Below are 23121 nucleotides of genomic sequence, written 5' to 3'. Positions count from 1 at the left end.
CTGAGTAGACAACCAACCGTTTGCCAAACAGCTATATAGTTTCAATATGTAAGCATTGCCCAAAGAATCCTATAATAATCCCTAATAGAAGTACAAGAAAATGCATAGAAAAGCAACGTCATGAATAGACATTAACAATTAGTCACAAAGGGTGGTGCTGCAGCAACATAATCTGGAGGGCTAATAGTTCAAATGGTCCATCTGGGATGACTTCGCTTATGGTCAGGATTTTGATCAGGTACTGCTGTTCCTTCAGGAGTCAGGTATTGTCCTTTCCAACATGGAAAACATTTATATCCTCTAGTATCACACCACTCTTTAGCTATAGGGAAAGAAGCCGCAACATAGGATGGAGACGTATCCCAACTTGTGCATTCCCAAGCATAGATACTAAGGAGTGTAGGTAGGCAGACAGGATAATACATAGTGCCATCTATCTGAACTCTCCAGAGCCCTCAATAGGCTTTCCAGTCACGGATTCCATCTAGCAAAAGAGATAGGCCACTCTTTCTTTCCCCAATCTGATGAGCTGTATCTGTAAAACCAATCACACAGTAAAACATTTCCCTAAAGTTATCAATGCAGCTCCAAGTCCATTTGGCCTGAGGACAGGGAGTGTCACTTCATAAATAAAGTTCTTTTGAGTGCTGGCCCCATGTCGATCTTTCAAATGGGTGATAATACACACACAACTTACTTTCTGGCCAGAAATGGGAGTGGAAATACCAGTAGGTTGCCTCAGCATATGACTCTTGTGAATCTGGCATCAGGGCATCCAGGACATCCATGGAACTAAACACTGGAAAATGGGCAATTCAGGTTTTCATTTTTGAAACAGAGAAAACACAACTGGGACTGGATTAAGCACAGGATCAAGTTAGCTTAACTCCAACAATAACGATTCAAGGTAGGCACAAGAAATAGTTACTTAAAATAAATACAGGAAAGTAACTGGAGGACCACAGAAAATAGAATCTCTATATAAGGCATTTCAAGATAAGAGGAGAGAGCAGACCACTGTGCAAGCCATACTACCGCATGATCAATAACAATAATAATTCTTGAAATTAAAACTAACTGAATACTAGGAGGCTAGGAGGGCCTGTGCTGGCAGGAACAGACAAGTGAGTTACCTGTTAGGCCCTTCCTGCTGGTCAGGATAAACAAAACCTTCAGAAATTACAAGGACTCCAACGAAATGAACAGGACAGTTGGGAGGGGGAAACTGGAATACAAGCACCCCTAAGGGGTCTCTCTCTCTCAGGACCTGTCTTACCAAGAAGTCAACATCCAAAGCCGAAAGGGGGTTTGTAGTGCAATAAGCCACATTCTCCTTCTATTCTTCTTACTGAGCATTGACATGAAAACACATCGGATTGAGAGGCCCATGTCTTATCACATCACCACCATGCAGTCTTTTTGGTTAGGAGTGAGCTTACCACTTCAATTCCCCCACATTAGTACACCACATTAATAACATTCTGATGCTGGTTCCAGGACCTGGTTCATGAACATGGATGAAGTTATGTACAGAGGACGGCTTAAGAATGGAGTCACTTGCTGTCTCTCTCTAAAAAAAAACCCCACGATTTAGAAAGGTCAGATCCAAAAACAAAAATAAATAATTTGGTAGCCAGATGACTACATGCCTTTTTTTTCCTGCTTACCAGTGGTCTCTTCTCTCCTGAAAGAAACATCTTCAAACACAAGAATCATGATTAATTGTTTAGGACAACAGTACCAAGAATCTTTGAACGTACACTTTAAATTTCAGGTTCAGGTCAGACTACAGAAGAGAGAAGGTAATACAATACATACAAAATTGAATTAACACATTTAATTCTATAGCTTCGCTTTTCTTGGCTGCTTACACTAGGTTGAATTTGCTTTTCCTCAAGCAAATTTAGACCTATAAAATTGCTTTACCTTTATCTGGACCTAAATAATTCCAAACAATAACCCAACAAGATAGCACGTTGTTGCTTCTTAACAAAAAAGCAAAGCATTACAACTTTAAGCTTACATGCATATGTTGAGACAATTGAGGTTTCAATCATAGCCTCTTTTTGCTATTAAGGGCTAGGAAGGAGAAAACTTAAGTTCCAACACTGGAAGGCACTTTACAGGAAAAGAACAGATCAGCCCTTCTGAAACAATGCAGAAGGGAGTATCAAAGAGTCAGTAAACAAAGCTGTAATAATTACATTTACTTATTAGTTTCAAAGTGATAGTCCCAAGGAAAGAAAAAGTAAACAAGCTCACATTATAGGAAGAAATAAACCTCCGGGGTTTTTTTGTTTTGTATTTTATGAAACCCTATTAAAGTTCCTTTCCATACCTCCCTTAAACATTTAATGCATAAAACACATACAGAAATCCCTCTTAAAATATTCTAGCTTTACCTTTTCTCCTTTTTTTTTAATCTAAATTCCTTTCCTACATTCCCACACCTTACTCTCTGACTTTCCTTCCCAATTCTTTAACTCTAACTTATATATGGATCTCTCTCTCATGGAATCATAGAATCATAGAGTTGGAAAGGGGCCATACAGACCATCTAGTCCAACCCCCTGCCCAGTGCAGGATCAGCCTAAAGCATCTCTGACAAGTATTCATCCAGCCTCTTCTTGAAGACTGCCAGTGAGGGGGAGCAGCTCCTTGCCCTCGTCCGAATGACAGCCTTTCAAATATTTAAAGAGAGCAATCATGCCCCCCCTCAACCTCCTCTTCTCCAAACTAAACATTCCCAAGGCCCTCAGCCTTTCCTCGTAGGGCTCAGTCTTCAGACCCCTGATCATTCTTGTCGCTCTCCTCTGCACCCTCTCAATTTTGGCCACATCCCTTCTGAAGTGAGGCCTCCAGAACTGCACACAATACTCCAGGTGCGGCCTGACCAAGGCAGTATAGAGAGGTGATATGACCTCCTGCGATTTAACGCTATGGCCCCTTTGATACAACCCAGTATTGAATTAGCCCCCTTCCTTTTTTTTTCTTTTCACCGCATCACACTGACTGCTCATTTTTTTAGTTTACAATCCACTCTTACCCCAAATCTTTCACATATACTACTACCCAGAAGTGTATCCCCCATCCAGTATTTGTGCTTCTCATTTTTGTGGCCCAGATGTAATACTGTGCACTTGTTTTTGTTGAATTGCATCTTATTCACAGCTGCCCACTTCTCCAGAGTATTCAAGTCTTGTTGAAGTTTAATTCTATCTACTTGGGTGTTTGCTACCCTTCCCAATTTGGTATTATTAGCAAATTTAATGAGCAGCCCTTCCACTCCTTCATCCAGATCATTGACAAAAAAAATTGAAAAGTACTGGGCCCAGAACCGAGGCCTGAGGCACCCCACTGGACACCTCCCTCTAATCTGATGAAATGCCGTTAACCACCACTCTTTGAGTGCGGTCCTCCAACCAGTTCCCTATCCACCGAACCGTCCCACAGTCCACTTCACAGTCCTCCAGTCCACCCATCAGAATGTCATGGGGGACCTTACCCTTCATCCTACACAAAATTTAACGTACCATTTCTCCTTCAGTATTCCTGTTTCAACTCCCTTAAGACAATTTGGTTCAAAAAAAATCACATGGATCTTTACTTAAGAAACATGTACTAAAATTCCTTGATTATCGCTAAACAGGGAAAGAGGCATCTAGCCATCACATAGGACCACAGAAATCATAAGACAGAAACCCATACATTAGAAAACAACAATGCAAAGGCTAGCACAAAACCAACTTCCATGGCCAAAAGACAAAGAAAGGAATCTACCCCCCCTTTTTCCTTCTCCATAGGATTGGGATAGGGCACAGGAGCATTCTGCATTCCGTTGCCCTTGCACTATTATAAAGGAGAGTTGTACTTGCTTGGCTCTCTTAATCGTAATATCTCTCCAATGTTGAGTTACTGCTGCTAAAATTTATTTTACCAATGTTTAGCCTGATAACCTATAACCACCCATTTAACCCCCCCCTTTTTTGTTGTAAATATGGCTCTACCACTCTGATCATTTTCTGCTTGCAGCCTTGCTCAATTGCAGGTGGTTTCAAGTGGAAAGAAACAGCCTGTCTCACTCAGCAAGAAAAAATAAAACTACAGAGTGCTTGGATGTGCAAAGGAGTTAATAATAATTTTTTGCCTTTTTTTTTTTGCATTGAAATCTGATTCACACTTGTTAAGCATAGACACACACAAATCTGTCTAGCTCCCCCCCCCCTTGCTTCTTCCTGTCCTTCCCAGCGCTCTGCAATGGAGGAGGCTCCAGAAAGCAAGGAGAGGAACGGGAGTTCAAAATTAGTCAGCAACTGGCAGCTTTCCAAAGATAAAGAATCAGCATTTGTAAGGAGAGGAAAGAAACAGCAGGCAAGATAATCCAGTTTGCCTAAACAGAGCTCAAGAAACAGGTTCCCAACTCCTGTCCAGGAGTCCTGTTTCGGGTGTAATGGGGAAATACCAAACTGAGCTTAGATGCTAAGACCAAGTGTCATAGACAGGTCTAAAGCAGATTAAGACAGAAAACAGAGGGCACTCTCTCCAGGCAGCAGATACTAAACGTAGAAGATTGGGCTAAGCTACAAAGTCATATTCATGGAGGAGGAGAGATGTTCTCCCCTTTCCCTCTCTTCTGCCAAGCTGGAGTGCAAAACGGCATGAGTCCAATCAGTCAAAGATGGATCACAAAGAAAAGCCAACAGAGACAGATCTAAAACAAATAGACCAGAACTATGAGCAGAAGATGCCAACCCCAAACAAAAGATTAGTTGAGGTTAAAGGCAAAACTTTAGCTTGTCACTTTACCAAATCTGATTCAAAGGCAGGATTGTCAATTGACCCCATGGTGACAAGTGTAGTCGATAGGAGGTGGTGTTAAGGGGGCTAGCAGCCCAGAGTCAGAGGAGACAGACCAAACAGTTCCCGACCTCCTTCTGACAACACCCCTTGAATGAGCAGGTTCAAAAGGGGACGTTTCTTCACTTATTTTCTCAGATTGAAAAATACCAGAAAAGTCAACCAAATCCTTTCCAAATCTCTCGTGCAATCCTTAACCATAACTCCCCATAATCGAATTCTAACCATAACGCTAGATTTAAACAGTAATCTGATGGTTCCCTGATCTTATCCTGATTAAAAGTACCACATGCTGGCCATTTAGATCTTCCTAAGAGTTTATGTTCTGACTGCCTTCCCTTCCAATAGGCTATCAGATTCTCAACAGTCAGGGGAGGGGGCACTGAACTTATTCCCCTTACTGGTTCCCAATTCTCTACTGTGTATTCTAAAGGAGTCTGGCTCCTCTCAACTCCTTTACCAATTTTTTCCCCTCATTTTTTTTTGTTTCCAAACAATTCAATTCAAATGCAAACAATACAAACCAACCCAAATGCACTCAAATTCAATGTCACAGAACCAAAGATAAAAGGAAGAAGTGCCTTCACAGCACGCAAGTACCGTGGAGAGAAATCTCTGAGTAGACAACCAACCGTTTGCCAAACAGCTATATAGTTTCAATATGTAAGCATTGCCCAAAGAATCCTATAATAATCCCTAATAGAAGTACAAGAAAATGCATAGAAAAGCAACGTCATGAATAGACATTAACAATTAGTCACAAAGGGTGGTGCTGCAGCAACATAATCTGGAGGGCTAATAGTTCAAATGGTCCATCTGGGATGACTTCGCTTATGGTCAGGATTTTGATCAGGTACTGCTGTTCCTTCAGGAGTCAGGTATTGTCCTTTCCAACATGGAAAACATTTATATCCTCTAGTATCACACCACTCTTTAGCTATAGGGAAAGAAGCCGCAACATAGGATGGAGACGTATCCCAACTTGTGCATTCCCAAGCATAGATACTAAGGAGTGTAGGTAGGCAGACAGGATAATACATAGTGCCATCTATCTGAACTCTCCAGAGCCCTCAATAGGCTTTCCAGTCACGGATTCCATCTAGCAAAAGAGATAGGCCACTCTTTCTTTCCCCAATCTGATGAGCTGTATCTGTAAAACCAATCACACAGTAAAACATTTCCCTAAAGTTATCAATGCAGCTCCAAGTCCATTTGGCCTGAGGACAGGGAGTGTCACTTCATAAATAAAGTTCTTTTGAGTGCTGGCCCCATGTCGATCTTTCAAATGGGTGATAATACACACACAACTTACTTTCTGGCCAGAAATGGGAGTGGAAATACCAGTAGGTTGCCTCAGCATATGACTCTTGTGAATCTGGCATCAGGGCATCCAGGACATCCATGGAACTAAACACTGGAAAATGGGCAATTCAGGTTTTCATTTTTGAAACAGAGAAAACACAACTGGGACTGGATTAAGCACAGGATCAAGTTAGCTTAACTCCAACAATAACGATTCAAGGTAGGCACAAGAAATAGTTACTTAAAATAAATACAGGAAAGTAACTGGAGGACCACAGAAAATAGAATCTCTATATAAGGCATTTCAAGATAAGAGGAGAGAGCAGACCACTGTGCAAGCCATACTACCGCATGATCAATAACAATAATAATTCTTGAAATTAAAACTAACTGAATACTAGGAGGCTAGGAGGGCCTGTGCTGGCAGGAACAGACAAGTGAGTTACCTGTTAGGCCCTTCCTGCTGGTCAGGATAAACAAAACCTTCAGAAATTACAAGGACTCCAACGAAATGAACAGGACAGTTGGGAGGGGGAAACTGGAATACAAGCACCCCTAAGGGGTCTCTCTCTCTCAGGACCTGTCTTACCAAGAAGTCAACATCCAAAGCCGAAAGGGGGTTTGTAGTGCAATAAGCCACATTCTCCTTCTATTCTTCTTACTGAGCATTGACATGAAAACACATCGGATTGAGAGGCCCATGTCTTATCACATCACCACCATGCAGTCTTTTTGGTTAGGAGTGAGCTTACCACTTCAATTCCCCCACATTAGTACACCACATTAATAACATTCTGATGCTGGTTCCAGGACCTGGTTCATGAACATGGATGAAGTTATGTACAGAGGACGGCTTAAGAATGGAGTCACTTGCTGTCTCTCTCTAAAAAAAAACCCCACGATTTAGAAAGGTCAGATCCAAAAACAAAAATAAATAATTTGGTAGCCAGATGACTACATGCCTTTTTTTTCCTGCTTACCAGTGGTCTCTTCTCTCCTGAAAGAAACATCTTCAAACACAAGAATCATGATTAATTGTTTAGGACAACAGTACCAAGAATCTTTGAACGTACACTTTAAATTTCAGGTTCAGGTCAGACTACAGAAGAGAGAAGGTAATACAATACATACAAAATTGAATTAACACATTTAATTCTATAGCTTCGCTTTTCTTGGCTGCTTACACTAGGTTGAATTTGCTTTTCCTCAAGCAAATTTAGACCTATAAAATTGCTTTACCTTTATCTGGACCTAAATAATTCCAAACAATAACCCAACAAGATAGCACGTTGTTGCTTCTTAACAAAAAAGCAAAGCATTACAACTTTAAGCTTACATGCATATGTTGAGACAATTGAGGTTTCAATCATAGCCTCTTTTTGCTATTAAGGGCTAGGAAGGAGAAAACTTAAGTTCCAACACTGGAAGGCACTTTACAGGAAAAGAACAGATCAGCCCTTCTGAAACAATGCAGAAGGGAGTATCAAAGAGTCAGTAAACAAAGCTGTAATAATTACATTTACTTATTAGTTTCAAAGTGATAGTCCCAAGGAAAGAAAAAGTAAACAAGCTCACATTATAGGAAGAAATAAACCTCCGGGGTTTTTTTGTTTTGTATTTTATGAAACCCTATTAAAGTTCCTTTCCATACCTCCCTTAAACATTTAATGCATAAAACACATACAGAAATCCCTCTTAAAATATTCTAGCTTTACCTTTTCTCCTTTTTTTTTAATCTAAATTCCTTTCCTACATTCCCACACCTTACTCTCTGACTTTCCTTCCCAATTCTTTAACTCTAACTTATATATGGATCTCTCTCTCATGGAATCATAGAATCATAGAGTTGGAAAGGGGCCATACAGACCATCTAGTCCAACCCCCTGCCCAGTGCAGGATCAGCCTAAAGCATCTCTGACAAGTATTCATCCAGCCTCTTCTTGAAGACTGCCAGTGAGGGGGAGCAGCTCCTTGCCCTCGTCCGAATGACAGCCTTTCAAATATTTAAAGAGAGCAATCATGCCCCCCCTCAACCTCCTCTTCTCCAAACTAAACATTCCCAAGGCCCTCAGCCTTTCCTCGTAGGGCTCAGTCTTCAGACCCCTGATCATTCTTGTCGCTCTCCTCTGCACCCTCTCAATTTTGGCCACATCCCTTCTGAAGTGAGGCCTCCAGAACTGCACACAATACTCCAGGTGCGGCCTGACCAAGGCAGTATAGAGAGGTGATATGACCTCCTGCGATTTAACGCTATGGCCCCTTTGATACAACCCAGTATTGAATTAGCCCCCTTCCTTTTTTTTTCTTTTCACCGCATCACACTGACTGCTCATTTTTTTAGTTTACAATCCACTCTTACCCCAAATCTTTCACATATACTACTACCCAGAAGTGTATCCCCCATCCAGTATTTGTGCTTCTCATTTTTGTGGCCCAGATGTAATACTGTGCACTTGTTTTTGTTGAATTGCATCTTATTCACAGCTGCCCACTTCTCCAGAGTATTCAAGTCTTGTTGAAGTTTAATTCTATCTACTTGGGTGTTTGCTACCCTTCCCAATTTGGTATTATTAGCAAATTTAATGAGCAGCCCTTCCACTCCTTCATCCAGATCATTGACAAAAAAAATTGAAAAGTACTGGGCCCAGAACCGAGGCCTGAGGCACCCCACTGGACACCTCCCTCTAATCTGATGAAATGCCGTTAACCACCACTCTTTGAGTGCGGTCCTCCAACCAGTTCCCTATCCACCGAACCGTCCCACAGTCCACTTCACAGTCCTCCAGTCCACCCATCAGAATGTCATGGGGGACCTTACCCTTCATCCTACACAAAATTTAACGTACCATTTCTCCTTCAGTATTCCTGTTTCAACTCCCTTAAGACAATTTGGTTCAAAAAAAATCACATGGATCTTTACTTAAGAAACATGTACTAAAATTCCTTGATTATCACTAAACAGGGAAAGAGGCATCTAGCCATCACATAGGACCACAGAAATCATAAGACAGAAACCCATACATTAGAAAACAACAATGCAAAGGCTAGCACAAAACCAACTTCCATGGCCAAAAGACAAAGAAAGGAATCTACCCCCCTTTTTCCTTCTCCATAGGATTGGGATAGGGCACAGGAGCATTCTGCATTCCGTTGCCCTTGCACTATTATAAAGGAGAGTTGTACTTGCTTGGCTCTCTTAATCGTAATATCTCTCCAATGTTGAGTTACTGCTGCTAAAATTTATTTTACCAATGTTTAGCCTGATAACCTATAACCACCCATTTAACCCCCCCCCTTTTTTGTTGTAAATATGGCTCTACCACTCTGATCATTTTCTGCTTGCAGCCTTGCTCAATTGCAGGTGGTTTCAAGTGGAAAGAAACAGCCTGTCTCACTCAGCAAGAAAAAATAAAACTACAGAGTGCTTGGATGTGCAAAGGAGTTAATAATAATTTTTTGCCTTTTTTTTTTTGCATTGAAATCTGATTCACACTTGTTAAGCATAGACACACACAAATCTGTCTAGCTCCCCCCCCCCCTTGCTTCTTCCTGTCCTTCCCAGCGCTCTGCAATGGAGGAGGCTCCAGAAAGCAAGGAGAGGAACGGGAGTTCAAAATTAGTCAGCAACTGGCAGCTTTCCAAAGATAAAGAATCAGCATTTGTAAGGAGAGGAAAGAAACAGCAGGCAAGATAATCCAGTTTGCCTAAACAGAGCTCAAGAAACAGGTTCCCAACTCCTGTCCAGGAGTCCTGTTTCGGGTGTAATGGGGAAATACCAAACTGAGCTTAGATGCTAAGACCAAGTGTCATAGACAGGTCTAAAGCAGATTAAGACAGAAAACAGAGGGCACTCTCTCCAGGCAGCAGATACTAAACGTAGAAGATTGGGCTAAGCTACAAAGTCATATTCATGGAGGAGAGATGTTCTCCCCTTTCCCTCTCTTCTGCCAAGCTGGAGTGCAAAACGGCATGTGTCCAATCAGTCAAAGATGGATCACAAAGAAAAGCCAACAGAGACAGAACTAAAACAAATAGACCAGAACTATGAGCAGAAGATGCCAACCCCAAACAAAAGATTAGTTGAGGTTAAAGGCAAAACTTTAGCTTGTCACTTTACCAAATCTGATTCAAAGGCAGGATTGTCAATTGACCCCATGGTGACAAGCGTAGTCGATAGGAGGTGGTGTTAAGGGGGCTAGCAGCCCAGAGTCAGAGGAGACAGACCAAACAGTTCCCGACCTCCTTCTGACAACACCCCTTGAATGAGCAGGTTCAAAAGGGAACGTTTCTTCACTTATTTTCTCAGATTGAAAAATACCAGAAAAGTCAACCAAATCCTTTCCAAATCTCTCGTGCAATCCTTAACCATAACTCCCCATAATCGAATTCTAACCATAACGCTAGATTTAAACAGTAATCTGATGGTTCCCTGATCTTATCCTGATTAAAAGTACCACATGCTGGCCATTTAGATCTTCCTAAGAGTTTATGTTCTGACTGCCTTCCCTTCCAATAGGCTATCAGATTCTCAACAGTCAGGGGAGGGGGCACTGAACTTATTCCCCTTACTGGTTCCCAATTCTCTACTGTGTATTCTAAAGGTGTCTGGCTCTTCTCAACTCCTTTACCAATTTTTCCCCTCATTTTTTTTGTTTCCAAACAATTCAATTCAAATGCAAACAATACAAACCAACCCAAATGCACTCAAATTCAATGTCACAGAACCAAAGATAAAAGGAAGAAGTGCCTTCACAGCACGCAAGTACCGTGGAGAGAAATCTCTGAGTACACACCCATCCGTTTGCCAAACAGCTAACTTTTATGCAATTATCAGAAAACTTTGGCACATTAACAAAGACAGTCCTTTAGGCTGCAAAAGCAGTTTTTGACACTTTCGCAAATTAGCTTTCCCTTTCTCAGCATTATCAGTGGACAGAGACAAACGCACTCGCTTCTCACTCATTCACAAAAACGAGTAACAATAAACATTCAACACTTAACATGTAACAATTACCAAGAAAACCAAGCAACCCACAATTCTTGAGACCAACTCACCAATGTCTCTAAAGCCGCCAAAACCGTTAACAGATCAAAACAGAGCATTTTCCAAGCCCAAAACAACTTCAGGCTTTTCTCTCTCTCTCTCTCTCTCTCTCTCTCTCTCTCTCTCTCTCTTCCCCCCGTCTTTTCCTCTTTTTTTTCTTTTCTTTTTCCTTTTAAACCAAGCAATTGATTTCCACTTCCAACCACACCTATCCAGGGGCGTCCCCCTGGAAATCTGGAGTCTTTTACAAAGACCCAGGGGGGAACACCACATCTCGACTCTAGGAGGCTAACCATTTGGATTTACATCCCCCACCTTTTCCCAAGCGCTTTTTTTTTCCTTCCCTTTTTCCGTTTGCCCCGGGGCACTCACCGTTTTGCTTCGCTCTAAGAGCAATGCGTTAGCCGTTGGCTGTCTCTAGAGGGCTCTCACAGCGGCCCAGCCTGCTACTTTACGGGCTAGCTGAAAAGGCCAGAGAAATCCCCAAAATGGGAAGGTGCGCGCGTATTCTCAGGTCTTCAGCTGAGTCCTTACTCTGCAGCCAAGGCTAGAATGCGCTGGAGAGTCCCATCTGGGGTCACCAGAAATCTGTTGCACAAAAGTGCCTTCCCCCTTGCTCCTTCCAATTCGCCGAGCAAAAGAGAGATGAGACAGACAAGGGCTGATGTAAAGAAAAACGTATATTTGCAAATAGGGTACAGGCTACAAGTGAGCTCACAGTGTAACAGAGAACAAAGGAGCACATGCTACTTTTAAGGGCTCATGACATCATTTTGGAGAAACGAAAGTCACATTCAAAATAAGCATCTGACCTTTTTATACCTTTAGACTGGCTATTCTCCATTTCTCACTCTCGGGACAGCATCGCACACACACACACACACACACACACACACACACACACACACACCTCTCCAAAGGGAGGGGGGGAAAACTCATAATTCTTCCTTTGTCTCTACCCCTGCCTCTGCATCACAGGAATGTCCAGTTATCTATCTCCTGAAGGCTAAACTTCTCCCCTCTTCTTTGGTATGTAGGCAGAGAGGCCCTGCGGGGACTAGTTATTTAAGACATGCATAGAAAATACATTTTGACTCTTACTAGTGTAAATTCATGATTATATGATTAATCCAAGGTCTCTACTAAAATTTGCTAATCCCACAAATCCCCCCTATGTTTCTTTTGAGATTTCTTATCACAAATGAAACACTCTGCATTATTAAGACACTTATGCATAGACACATGTGTTCTATATACTGATGAATAAATTCTGTAGCAGGTACTAATATTTCACAAGACAGTGTAAATTATATGCAAGGGAATATAGTTTCAATATGTAAGCATTGCCCAAAGAATCCAATAATAATCCCTAATAGAAGTACAAGAAAATACATAGAAAAGCAACGTCATGAATAGACATTAACAATTAGTCACAAAGGGTGGTGCTGCAGCAACATAATCTGGAGGGCTAATAGTTCAAATGGTCCATCTGGGATGACTTCGCTTATGGTCAGGATTTTGATCAGGTACTGCTGTTCCTTCAGGAGTCAGGTATTGTCCTTTCCAACATGGAAAACATTTATATCCTCTAGTATCACACCACTCTTTAGCTATAGGGAAAGAAGCCGCAACATAGGATGGAGACGTATCCCAACTTGTGCATTCCCAAGCATAGATACTAAGGAGTGTAGGTAGGCAGACAGGATAATACATAGTGCCATCTATCTGAACTCTCCAGAGCCCTCAATAGGCTTTCCAGTCACGGATTCCATCTAGCAAAAGAGATAGGCCACTCTTTCTTTCCCCAATCTGATGAGCTGTATCTGTAAAACCAATCACACAGTAAAACATTTCCCTAAAGTTATCAATGCAGCACCAAGTCCATTTGGCCTGAGGACAGGGAGTGTCACTTCTTAAATAAAGTTCTTTTGAGTGCTGGCCCCATGTCGATCTTTCAAATGGGTGATAATACACACACAACTTACTTTCTGGCCAGAAATGGGAGTGGAAATACCAGTAGGTTGCCTCAGCATATGACTCTTGTGAATCTGGCATCAGGGCATCCAGGACATCCATGGAACTAAACACTGGAAAATGGGCAATTCAGGTTTTCATTTTTGAAACAGAGAAAACACAACTGGGACTGGATTAAGCACAGGATCAAGTTAGCTTAACTCCAACAATAACGATTCAAGGTAGGTACAAGAAATAGTTACTTAAAATAAATACAGGAAAGTAACTGGAGGACCACAGAAAATAGAATCTCTATATAAGGCATTTCAAGATAAGAGGAGAGAGCAGACCACTGTGCAAGCCATACTACCGCATGATCAATAACAATAATAATTCTTGAAATTAAAACTAACTGAATACTTCTTGAGGCTAGGAGGGCCTGTGCTGGCAGGAACAGACAAGTGAGTTACCTGTTAGGCCCTTCCTGCTGGTCAGGATAAACAAAACCTTCAGAAATTACAAGGACTCCAACGAAATGAACAGGACAGTTGGGAGGGGGAAACTGGAATACAAGCACCCCTAAGGGGTCTCTCTCTCTCAGGACCTGTCTTACCAAGAAGTCAACATCCAAAGCCGAAAGGGGGTTTGTAGTGCAATAAGCCACATTCTCCTTCTATTCTTCTTACTGAGCATTGACATGAAAACACATCGGATTGAGAGGCCCATGTCTTATCACATCACCACCATGCAGTCTTTTTGGTTAGGAGTGAGCTTACCACTTCAATTCCCCCACATTAGTACACCACATTAATAACATTCTGATGCTGGTTCCAGGACCTGGTTCATGAACATGGATGAAGTTATGTACAGAGGACGGCTTAAGAATGGAGTCACTTGCTGTCTCTCTCTAAAAAAAAACCCCACGATTTAGAAAGGTCAGATCCAAAAACAAAAATAAATAATTTGGTAGCCAGATGACTACATGCCTTTTTTTTTCCTGCTTACCAGTGGTCTCTTCTCTCCTGAAAGAAACATCTTCAAACACAAGAATCATGATTAATTGTTTAGGACAACAGTACCAAGAATCTTTGAACGTACACTTTAAATTTCAGGTTCAGGTCAGACTACAGAAGAGAGAAGGTAATACAATACATACAAAATTGAATTAACACATTTAATTCTATAGCTTCGCTTTTCTTGGCTGCTTACACTAGGTTGAATTTGCTTTTCCTCAAGCAAATTTAGACCTATAAAATTGCTTTACCTTTATCTGGACCTAAATAATTCCAAACAATAACCCAACAAGATAGCACGTTGTTGCTTCTTAACAAAAAAGCAAAGCATTACAACTTTAAGCTTACATGCATATGTTGAGACAATTGAGGTTTCAATCATAGCCTCTTTTTGCTATTAAGGGCTAGGAAGGAGAAAACTTAAGTTCCAACACTGGAAGGCACTTTACAGGAAAAGAACAGATCAGCCCTTCTGAAACAATGCAGAAGGGAGTATCAAAGAGTCAGTAAACAAAGCTGTAATAATTACATTTACTTATTAGTTTCAAAGTGATAGTCCCAAGGAAAGAAAAAGTAAACAAGCTCACATCATAGGAAGAAATAAACCTCCGGGGTTTTTTTGTTTTGTTTTTTTGAAACCCTATTGAAGTTCCTTTCCGTACCTCCCTTAAACATTTAATGCATAAAACACATACAGAAATCCCTCTTAAAATATTCTAGCTTTACCTTTTCTCCTTTTTTTTAAATCTAAATTCCTTTCCTACATTCCCACACCTTACTCTCTGACTTTCCTTCCCAATTCTTTAACTCTAACTTATATATGGATCTCTCTCTCATGGAATCATAGAATCATAGAGTTGGAAAGGGGCCATACAGACCATCTAGTCCAACCCCCTGCCCAGTGCAGGATCAGCCTAAAGCATCTCTGACAAGTATTCATCCAGCCTCTTCTTGAAGACTGCCAGTGAGGGGGAGCAGCTCCTTGCCCTCGTCCGAATGACAGCCTTTCAAATATTTAAAGAGAGCAATCATGCCCCCCCTCAACCTCCTCTTCTCCAAACTAAACATTCCCAAGGCCCTCAGCCTTTCCTCGTAGGGCTCAGTCTTCAGACCCCTGATCATTCTTGTCGCTCTCCTCTGCACCCTCTCAATTTTGGCCACATCCCTTCTGAAGTGAGGCCTCCAGAACTGCACACAATACTCCAGGTGCGGCCTGACCAAGGCAGTATAGAGAGGTGATATGACCTCCTGCGATTTAACGCTATGGCCCCTTTGATACAACCCAGTATTGAATTAGCCCCCTTCCTTTTTTTTTCTTTTCACCGCATCACACTGACTGCTCATTTTTTTAGTTTACAATCCACTCTTACCCCAAATCTTTCACATATACTACTACCCAGAAGTGTATCCCCCATCCAGTATTTGTGCTTCTCATTTTTGTGGCCCAGATGTAATACTGTGCACTTGTTTTTGTTGAATTGCATCTTATTCACAGCTGCCCACTTCTCCAGAGTATTCAAGTCTTGTTGAAGTTTAATTCTATCTACTTGGGTGTTTGCTACCCTTCCCAATTTGGTATTATTAGCAAATTTAATGAGCAGCCCTTCCACTCCTTCATCCAGATCATTGACAAAAAAAATTGAAAAGTACTGGGCCCAGAACCGAGGCCTGAGGCACCCCACTGGACACCTCCCTCTAATCTGATGAAATGCCGTTAACCACCACTCTTTGAGTGCGGTCCTCCAACCAGTTCCCTATCCACCGAACCGTCCCACAGTCCACTTCACAGTCCTCCAGTCCACCCATCAGAATGTCATGGGGGACCTTACCCTTCATCCTACACAAAATTTAACGTACCATTTCTCCTTCAGTATTCCTGTTTCAACTCCCTTAAGACAATTTGGTTCAAAAAAAATCACATGGATCTTTACTTAAGAAACATGTACTAAAATTCCTTGATTATCGCTAAACAGGGAAAGAGGCATCTAGCCATCACATAGGACCACAGAAATCATAAGACAGAAACCCATACATTAGAAAACAACAATGCAAAGGCTAGCACAAAACCAACTTCCATGGCCAAAAGACAAAGAAAGGAATCTACCCCCCCTTTTTCCTTCTCCATAGGATTGGGATAGGGCACAGGAGCATTCTGCATTCCGTTGCCCTTGCACTATTATAAAGGAGAGTTGTACTTGCTTGGCTCTCTTAATCGTAATATCTCTCCAATGTTGAGTTACTGCTGCTAAAATTTATTTTACCAATGTTTAGCCTAATAACCTATAACCACCCATTTAACCCCCCCCCCTTTTTTGTTGTAAATATGGCTCTACCACTCTGATCATTTTCTGCTTGCAGCCTTGCTCAATTGCAGGTGGTTTCAAGTGGAAAGAAACAGCCTGTCTCACTCAGCAAGAAAAAATAAAACTACAGAGTGCTTGGATGTGCAAAGGAGTTAATAATAATTTTTTGCCTTTTTTTTTTTTGCATTGAAATCTGATTCACACTTGTTAAGCATAGACACACACAAATCTGTCTAGCTCCCCCCCCTTGCTTCTTCCTGTCCTTCCCAGCGCTCTGCAATGGAGGAGGCTCCAGAAAGCAAGGAGAGGAACGGGAGTTCAAAATTAGTCAGCAACTGGCAGCTTTCCAAAGATAAAGAATCAGCATTTGTAAGGAGAGGAAAGAAACAGCAGGCAAGATAATCCAGTTTGCCTAAACAGAGCTCAAGAAACAGGTTCCCAATTCTTTAACTCTAACTTATATATGGATCTCTCTCTCATAGAATCATGGAGTTGGAAAGGGGCCATACAGACCATCTAGTCCAACCCCCTGCCCAGTGCAGGATCAGCCTAAAGCATCTCTGACAAGTATTCATCCAGCCTCTTCTTGAAGACTGCCAGTGAGGGGGAGCAGCTCCTTGCCCTCCTCCGAATGACAGCCTTTCAAATATTTAAAGAGAGCAATCATGCCCCCCCTCAACCTCCTCTTCTCCAAACTGAACATTCCCAAGGCCCTCAGCCTTTCCTCGTAGGGCTCAGTCTCCAGACCCCTGATCATTCTTGTCGCTCTCCTCTGCACCCTCTCAATTTTGGCCACATCCCTTTTGAAGTGAGGCCTCCAGAACTGCACACAATACTCCAGGTGCGGCCTGACCAAGGCAGTATAGAGAGGTGATATGACCTCCTGCGATTTAATGCTATGGCCCCTTTGATACAACCCAGTATTGAATTAGCCCCCTTCCTTTTTTTTTCACTGCATCACACTGACTGCTCATTTTTTTAGTTTACAATCCACTCTTACCCCAAATCTTTCACATATACTACTACCCAGAAGTGTATCCCCCATCCAGTATTTGTGCTTCTCATTTTTGTGGCCCAGATGTAATACTGTGCACTTGTTTTTGTTGAATTGCATCTTATTCACAGCTGCCCACTTCTCCAGAGTATCTTCTTGGGTGTTTGCTACCCTTCCCAATTTGGTATTATTAGCAAATTTAATGAGCAGCCCTTCCACTCCTTCATCCAGATCATTGACAAAAAAAAAATTGAAAAGTACTGGGCCCAAAACCGAGGCCTGAGGCACCCCACTGGACACCTCCCTCTAATCTGATGAAATGCCGTTAACCACCACTCTTTGAGTGCGGTCCTCCAACTATCCATCGAACCGTCCCACAGTCCACTTCACAGTCCTCCAGTCCACCCATCAGAATGTCATGGGGGACCTTACCCTTCATCCTACACAAAATTTAACGTACCATTTCTCCTTCAGTATTCCTGTTTCAACTCCCTTAAGACAATTTGGTTCAAAAAAAATCACATGGATCTTTACTTAAGAAACGTACTAAAATTCCTTGATTATCGCTAAACAGGGAAAGAGGCATCTAGCCATCACATAGGACCACAGAAATCATAAGACAGAAACCCATACATTAGAAAACAACAATGCAAAGGCTAGCACAAAACCAACTTCCATGGCCAAAAGACAAAGAAAGGAATCTACCCCCCTTTTTCCTTCTTCATAGGATTGGGATAGGGCACAGGAGCATTCTGCATTCTGTTGCCCTTGCACTATTATAAAGGAGAGTTGTACTTGCTTGGCTCTCTTAATTGTAATATCTCTCCAATGTTGAGTTACTGCTGCTAAAATTTATTTTACCAATGTTTAGCCTGATAACCTATAACCACCCATTTAACCCCCCCTTTTTTGTTGTAAATATGGCTCTACCACTCTGATCATTTTCTGCTTGCAGCCTTGCTCAATTGCAGGTGGTTTCAAGTGGAAAGAAACAGCCTGTCTCACTCAGCAAGAAAAAATAAAACTACAGAGTGCTTGGATGTGCAAAGGAGTTAATAACGAAAGTCACATTCAAAATAAGCATCTGATCTTTTTATACCTTTAGACTGGCTATTCTCCATTTCTCACTCTCGGGACAGCATCGCACACACGCACACACACACACACACCTCTCCAAAGAGGGGGGAGAACTCATAATTCTTCCTTTGTCTCTACCCCTGCGTCTGCATCACAGGAATGTCCAGTTATCTATCTCCTGAAGGCTAAACTTCTCCCCTCTTCTTTGGTATATAGGCTTCCCTGTGCAGTCTGACAAAGTAGTTGGAAGTGTTGTCCAGTATTTTGGTGTCCTGGAAGCCATTGAAATTCACAAGCATAACCAAAACTTCAACAGGAAAGAAGAAACCTTAAGAATGAACAGAGCATGGTTTCCAGTTCTGAAAAACACCAGGCTAACAAAACACTCCACACCCGACAATAGCCCTGCGGAGAAGATTAGCACATCAAGCACCAATCCATATGCAAAAGAACCTCCTCAGAATACAGTAAAGCCTCCCACCATTAGCATTCCACACCCTGGGAAACTCTTACAGGATGACTCAGCTCAACCCCACCCCTCCTGAGTAGATATAAATGACCTACATCTTTTCCACACTGTGACACTGAGAGATCTCTGTCTTTTGGTGCTACACCTCTGAAGATGCCAGCCACAGCTGCTGGCGAAACGTCAGGAACTACAATGCCAAGACCACGGCAATACAGCCCGGAAAACCCACAACCACCATCGTTCTCCGGCCGTGAAAGCCTTCGACAATACATTCTACATGAATGTTTTGGGTTCACCAAAAATGCTCTTTCAGGGAGTTCCTTGTTCCCCAAGAACAGCATTGGGGAGGGGGCATTTTGGACTGCAGTGGGAGAGGGGGCTGATGAGCAATCCAATGGATTTCTACCCACAGGAAAGCTCTGTTAGGGCCAAGCCAATGCCTCTTATTTTAGACTGTGTGAAAATTATCATGGATAGATGATCATAAACATTACATTTAATTTATGTACAAACCTGTTCATGCATGTGCACCTATAGGCAAGAACAGGCATTACTAAGTTTGCTACATTTGCAGAAATTAAACATACTTGGATTGCCCTGCAGCAACAGATGACTAAGAAACTGACAAAAAAAAATCCGGGAAGATTATGTGCAGTGGTGACAGAGTCAGGGTTCTACTTTTAGGCAAGTAAAACAGAACAGTGGCAATTTAAAGACTAACAACATTTATTCCAGCATGAGCTTTTATGAGTCAGATCTCACTTCATCAAATGTTATGAACAGGAAATCATATCCAACATTTTAAAAGGGAAATTTACCAAAAAGAGAGGAAAGAATTGGGGGCTGAGAAAGACTCAGTGTGAAGTCTATGATAAATCTCTTTCAGGTGTGATTCTCTGTGTAAGTGATAGGAACAGATTAGATTGTTAAATGTCATGGAGGTCAGAGATTCCAGTAAACAGATAAGCAAAAGTGTAGTCATAGGTACTTCATGTCCTGTAATAAGTTTTATAACCTTTATTGTTCATTTCCAAAAGTTTTGTATATGCCTACGATCCCACCAACAATGCATACAGCTTCCTATTTCCCCACAATTCTTCCAGCATTTTGGTGAATATGTATGTTTTATGGTGTATTTTAAGAGATGTCATATACCAGTGGGTTAAAATCTTTATTGTTTGCAGCTTGACCTTGAGGATCTTGGACGTGAAGTTATGTGACTGCCAAATTTCTTTCCAGATTTCCTCAAAGGTGTTAACCTTGCACTCTTTCTGCCAAATTTTCTGATTCGTCTCCCTATACTTGATGAACACACACCAAGGCATCTCATGTAGAGAGACTCATTGTCACCCATTTCCCAAGTCCTTAAAGAGCTGAAGAGGGAGGTCAAGAAACAAAACACCCTTCTGGGAAGCAAGACCCCTTGCAACCCACAATAACAAACTGCCACAAGATCCCACTAGCTAACCTTAAGCTTGGAGACTGAGGAAACCAAGTTTCCAGCCTTACTGGCTGCTAATCAAGAAGTCAGTCCTGCAAGGGAGGATGCCTGCAGACTGAGTACCCCAAAAACAGTTATTTAGTGGCTGAGGCCAAATAGGGCAAGCAACTGGATTCAGATTGAAGTCCCCAAACATAGAAGCGTTAGGATCACCAGTCACCTTAGGTGTAAAATGCACCTGTGTCTGACTTTTGCTCTGAGAAAGTTTCTGTTTAGGATTTCTCTTGTATTCTTAGGCCTAGTTATCTTTTTGAGGTTGAAATCTGTTAACTGAATTCAAGCATTAAGGAAGGCTTACAATGTAATAACTCTGTGCATATGGGGAAAAAAATCTTACTAGGCAAAAAGATTCTAGCCTTTCTTCGCCACCACTGCATCCGCAGATTTTGAATGTGAGAGAACAATAAAACTTGCAATAATTCCATCTTATACCAGAAACCCTCTATCTGCCATACATACACATATGCTTGCAGCAATGATATAGAACACACTAAATGATCCATGATCTCAGTCAAGCACTACATGACAACAGCATTTGCTCCAACCCATCAGTCAGGGACCTCAATCCACTGGAAAATTTTCTTGTACACAAAATTGTTGAATTCCCTCCTCATGCATTTGGTGTAGTGGTTAAGAGCGCGGGACTCTAATCTGGAGAGCCGGGTTTGATTCCCCACTCTTCCACTTGAAGCCAGCTGGGTGACCTTGAGCTAGTCACAGCTCTCTGGAGCTCTCTCAGCCCCACCCACCTCACAGGGTGTTTTGTTGTGGGAATAAGAATGGCATACTTTGTAAACTGCTCTGAGTGGGTGTTAAGTCATCCTGAAGGGTGGTATATAAATCGATTGTCGTCGTCGTCGTCATTTCTGGTGATCTCCTTCCAAGAGAAGCAGCATGAGGGGGCAATTTGCCCAGCAGCCGGATGCAGTGAAATCTCATTCTGTGGCCAGTCCCTTCCTCTTGCAAAAAACATCCAGTGAATTTAAACCAGGGACTCTCACTAGAAGGGCTTACAACAGATATTTCTGGGATTGCTATACATATGCAATGAAGTAAAGGAACAAAGCCAGAATGATACCCAGAAACAGCCTACTGCAAAAGCCCCAAGGAAATAAACACTGTTGCACTTGCCTTTTATTGTTGTTCATTGAGTGGTCTTCTGTGCAGGAACACACTGGCAGTGTGCACACGCAGGCCAGCCATGGAGATTTTCAGAGCTTTCTAAAAGATTAAGAGTACTCCTCCTCCTTTTGGCGCTTTCCCATCAAAATATCACATGACCAGGAGGAGGGGCACAGTTCTCTCCATGCTGCTGTCAGAAAGCCTCCAAAAACTAAGGTTCCAGAGAGTTCACAGCAGGACAGGAGGAAGGGATGTATGCCTGCAGAGAAGACTATTCAATGAACAACAGTTACGTGTAAGTGCAACCCTGTTTTCATCCTCATGGCTTCTGTGCAGTCCCACATTGGGAGAGCCCCAAGCACACTTACTGAAGAAGGTGGCTGAGAAGCTCTCAAAGTAAAAGACTATGGAGGACCACCTTCCCAACAGACGCTTAGTGTCTCATTGACATTAACCAAAAGGTGCTTCTAAAGAAGCTGGGAGCTCTCTAAAAGTGTTCCTGCCAAAGTACAAGCAAGAATGAGGAATGGAAAAAATAGCGCTCTGGTGTGGAGAGCCATGCAATATAAAGGACATTGAACAGTCATGCACTTGAGAGCATATGATAGCTTACACCAACCCATAAAGGAAGGGTTGTATGAGGATACTGCCAGATCTCTCTTGGAGCCTAAATGACTAATACAACTGATAGAGTTTTTATTTTATTTTACTTTATTTTATTTTATTCATTCAGTTTTTATACTGCTTCTCTTTGGTTAATATCTTGAAGCAAGTCCTGCGAAGATGAATAAAGCAGGCGGGGTGGGGGTTGGTCATGAGGGAGAGGTGGACCCGAAGATATTAGGGTCCCAGACTGAGAAGGGCTTTAAAGATGAGAACCAGCACCTTGAATTGGATCTGGAGGCTAATTGGTAACCGGTGTGACTATTTCAAAATTGGTATTATATGAGCTGGCCATGGTGACTTGGTCAGCAACCTAGCAGCAGCATTGTGAGACATGAAGGCTGAAAACCAACCTTTGCTAAGGAATCCTGGCCAAGGCATTGGGCACATTAACATTGTGAAACATTATGCATGGGGGACATAGGTTACAACACATAATGTCCTCATTCCAAAGGTGGAAGCGTTGTATACTAAAAATGAAGCACCAGGGGGTACAAAAAGTTAACAAGGGGTTACACTCCTACTTTGAATGTCTTTGGAGATCCAATAAGGTAGAGAAAGGATTAGAGTGTTTGAGTCTCAAACATAGTCAATAGCACAAGAAGAAGAGTCCAAATCCTGCTATAGCCTAAAGACTCTTATTCACTTAGAAGTGCAAGATATGGTAGGCAAGGAACAGAAGTTGCCACTCAGAACAGTATGCACCATCAATGAACCTTGTGCTGCTAGCAGAACAATCTGTGCAGCAAAAAAAAAAAAAAACCAGCCAGGGAATAAAATATAGATTACCTTGCCAGTGGATTAGCAAGGGTATTCCCCAATG

The sequence above is a fragment of the Eublepharis macularius genome, chromosome 1 (assembly GCF_028583425.1).
Source record: "Eublepharis macularius isolate TG4126 chromosome 1, MPM_Emac_v1.0, whole genome shotgun sequence".
In the NCBI taxonomy this organism is placed as follows: domain Eukaryota; kingdom Metazoa; phylum Chordata; class Lepidosauria; order Squamata; family Eublepharidae; genus Eublepharis; species Eublepharis macularius.
The sequence above is the reverse complement of the archived record's forward strand: the minus strand, read 5'-3'. Positions refer to the sequence as shown.